The 4,027-nt window shown below is 38.2% G+C and overlaps 1 protein-coding gene across 3 annotated transcripts in view; it reads left to right on the top strand.

Annotated features, from left to right (window-relative positions):
* Positions 1–4,027, top strand: part of LOC107662654 (sodium/potassium/calcium exchanger 4-like) — a 44,216-nt gene that overhangs the window by 10,877 nt on the left and 29,312 nt on the right. The window lies entirely within an intron of this gene.

Raw genomic sequence — 4,027 nt, 5'->3', positions numbered from 1 at the left:
AGTCTTAACTTTTATAAAGAATATCTCTTTGGATTTGAGACTTTAGTCTTTGAGACTTTAGTCTTTGCAACTTTACAGATCTTCTTTATGCACCAAGAGCTTGTAACACTTCAAAGAGAAAGGAAAACTTGAAATCGCATCATATGACCCCTTTAAATAATCGTGATTATGATTTTTGCCATAATCGAGCAGCCCTAGTGTACACAAAAACCATGTCTGCATTTGTGATTGGAGAAACGACAAACAACAAGCGCTACTCTACACTGCTCAAAACTCGCGTTTGAATCGTCAGTGGCAAATTCTTTAAATATGAAAACGTACTTACAGGCTGTGAGTCAGAAGCGCCAGATTGTCCTTGCAAAGTTGAAATTGTCCCACTTTATAGAAACAGCCTTTGTGCAGTGCACAGACGGCATTGTAGGCTACTCTCCCAGGTTCAGGAAACAGTCCTCCGTAAAATGCGCTGCACACACCTGAATATTTGGGTTGAACTGTTCTGGAACCTGATGATTCCAGGAACATCAATGATGATGTGTCCAGCGGCATCAGAAGATGTATGTGCACAACAAGAACAGTGTTGTAAATACAACTTAACCACTGATTTGTAGTTGTGTCCTCTTTTGGAAGGCCAAACAAAGTAGTTTCGCTTTCACAACGAAACACAGTGTCTCCACGACATGGTGGCGACGGCAACAATACTACAGCGAGAATCAAAGTTACGCCTTCTTTCTTTGCGCGTACATTTGGGCGGTGTTATGCAAATCTTCCCACACAGTGATGTAGACATGTGGGGGTGTGTTTAAACGAGGCGTTTTAGGAGGGCGTGGACGAGTCTTAACTTTTGTAAAGAATATCTCTTTGGGTTTGAAACTTCAGGGAACTTATCTATGCACGAACAGCTTGTAACACTCCAAAGAGAAAGGAAAACTTGAAATTGCACCATATGACCTCTTTAAAGTTGAGATGAAATGGAAGTAGCAACAGATCATTTCTTCTGTATCATGACGTACATCTGAGTGTAATGGATTATCGAAAAAAAAAAAAAGTCCAGTTGATACTACTACTCCCCAGCTCACTTTAAATGTGTGTGGAAATATGCAGTTTGAATATTTAATTAACATCTCTGTTTGTGTTCCACAGAAGAAATAAGGTCATACAGGTTTGGAAAAACATCAAATCTTTTTTTTTTTTTTTTTTTAACTGCAGAGCTCTCTGAGACACCCCGTTGATCATTAGCTGGCAGACAGTCTGATATCCAAAGTCTGATGTTTTCTTTTTTTCTATCCACAAGAGTACTGTGAAAGGAAGGTGAAGGGGGATTTAAGGGAAAGCAGTTTTATGTGAATCACATCTGTAACATGGAGGTTATAACAATCACATGTGTAATTTAAGTATGGAGATGAAAAGCGTTCTAGAGGACACAGGAAATTAATCATTGCCAGGCAAAGAGCCACACACAGACAGCACAGTATCCAAACTATGATAACATTATAGACCAACAGAGGCTCGTTGAAGATGGGGGAAGTCGTGGCCTAATGGTTAGAGAGTTGAACTCGTAGCCCAAAGGTTGCGAGTTCGAGTCTCCGGTCCGGCAGGAATTGTAGGTGGGGGGAGTGAATAACCAGCGCTCTCTTCCACCTTCAATACCACGACTGAGGTGCCCTTGAGCAAGGCACCGAACCCCCAACTGCTCCCCGGGCGCCGCAGCATAAATGGCTGCCCACTGCTCCGGGTGTGTGTTCACGGTGTGTGTGTGTTCACTGCTGTGTGTGTGCGCACTTAGGATGGGTTAAATGCAGAGCACTAATTCGTAGTATGGGTCACCATACTTGGCCACATGTCACATCACTCACATCACTTGAGGAAAAAAAAAAAAAGTGCCTTGTGGTGACATTTCAGAAAAATATACATTGCTTCTTGCATGTTTCGCAACACTTTCAATGTGAGATGTCAAGTAAGTGGCATTAAAAGTTAATGCTATGTCACATTTGAAAATAACATTCCATCACTAAACCCTACCCCCGGGGTGCCCAACCCTGCTCCTGGCGATTGACTGTCCTGCAAAGTTCAGCTTCAACCCTAATCAAACACACCTGAAGCAACTAATTAAGGTCTTCAGGATTACTTAAAAATTAAAGGCAGGTGTGTTTGATTAGAGTTGGAGCTAAACTTTGCAGGACAGTCGATCGCCAGGAGCAGGGTTGGGCACCCCTGCCCTACCCTAAACCTGCCTAACCAATGGTGGTAACAAAAGGAAACTTAGAATAAAAATGCTTTTGCTGAAGTAACCATGCCATTTTAGCATTTTTCTGCAAGTCTTGAGCTCTTTTATCTTGACTTGTGTTTGAGGACTTATACCCAAGTACTCCACATTGCAAATGCTGTGCTGTACCACCAGGTGAGCTACTGAGCAAGTTTACAATGTCAAAAAAGCCAAACATATGGAGATGGTTATCTGATGTAAACCTCAAAATGTATACATTTACAAATCATGCACTGTGGTAAAAATATTGATTTCTCGATTTTTAATTGATTCTCATTTTTATGAAACGATAAAGATTCATAAATCCTAATAATCGATTAGTGTAGCCTGTCAAATAATGAACGGAACATTGTAGCGTGCCTCCCATCCAATAAATTGCAATAAGCTTTGTGATTTGTTACTTTTGATATGAAACAAAGTCTCAGATTTCAAATTCTTACCATTTTATTACTGTATTTAAATATTAAATGCTGTTTTGGCGCTGTTTAATGTGGAGTGACATCGCTGTAGCGCCTCGGTTAGAAGCGACAGCGCGAACTGATCATCTCCTCCGCTTTAATAGCAGTTACAACATGAAATAAACATGAATGAACATCCAAAGGTATGATAAATGAAAGAGTACAACTTACCGAAATCCGTATCCTGTCTAATGTAATCACTCAATCAGTGTTTCAAACACGGAAAGATGACAATATCTTGTAAACAATGTCATGTAATGTCACATTTAACACAGAAAAACATATTCGGTGACCATGAACTCATTAGTCATCTAGAAAAATGAACTCTAGAGAGGAGCATTTTGCTAAATATGCACCATATATTCATTATAACTGTTCTTCAAGGTTTAATTTGTTTGAATAAATCCGTCAAGTTTTTGTGACAACCAAGTTTTTTTTTAATGTTTATATAAAAAAAAAAAACTAATTGGAGTAGAAATACAGTTATGCAATTTAAAGTTAGTATTATAACTTTAATATTACAAAAACTGAGTATATTTTAAGTGTTGGTATACAAATCATTAAATTTCAACCTTCCATATTATTGACACTCAGGTATATTTTACAGCATTAGTTGAGAGAGTATTTTTTTTTTCCATGAGAAAATTTGCTATGGCCTGTACCTGATATATCCAAAATAGGCTAATCGATACTGAATCGAATCGAAATCCGAATAGAATCGCAAGCTTGTGAAGGATAATCGAATCGAGTTGTGAAATTTGTCAAAACCCAGCCCTAAAAAGTGTTTGAGGTCATAACATAGTACTGCGCAAGTAGCTGCACGAAAAAAAAGATTTTATTATTTATATAAATGGGTATTTATAATCTACCCTTGTAATCAGGGAATACAATTTATTTATTTTTATTTATTTATTTATTTTTTTATTGCCACTAGTATTCATTTCAAATGAATATGAATTACCTACACATTAGACTTGTGCCGGTATTCGGTAATGCGATATATCACGGTAATGAGTATGCACGATATTGTTATCGTGGGCTCTTCTAAATACCGTGAATAATTATATATTACAAATTATTCAGAATTTTGAATGCATTTTAAGAATACTTTTCCCATCAACTGGTCAAAACGCACAACACTGCTGTATGCTGCGTGAAAGACGCATGCGCACTCTGATGTAAATAAGCGCGGACGAGAAGCACATGGCGGAACATGTGAGAGACGCTCTGGATGAAAGCGCACTTTCACTCTCTGACAGCAGATGGCGCTAAACTGCAGAAATAATAATAATAATAATAATAATAA

The sequence above is a fragment of the Sinocyclocheilus anshuiensis genome, unplaced genomic scaffold, assembly GCF_001515605.1.
Source record: "Sinocyclocheilus anshuiensis isolate Anshui unplaced genomic scaffold, SAMN03320099.WGS_v1.1 scaffold715, whole genome shotgun sequence".
Taxonomy (NCBI): domain Eukaryota; kingdom Metazoa; phylum Chordata; class Actinopteri; order Cypriniformes; family Cyprinidae; genus Sinocyclocheilus; species Sinocyclocheilus anshuiensis.
This window is presented reverse-complemented; position numbering and strand designations above follow the sequence as displayed.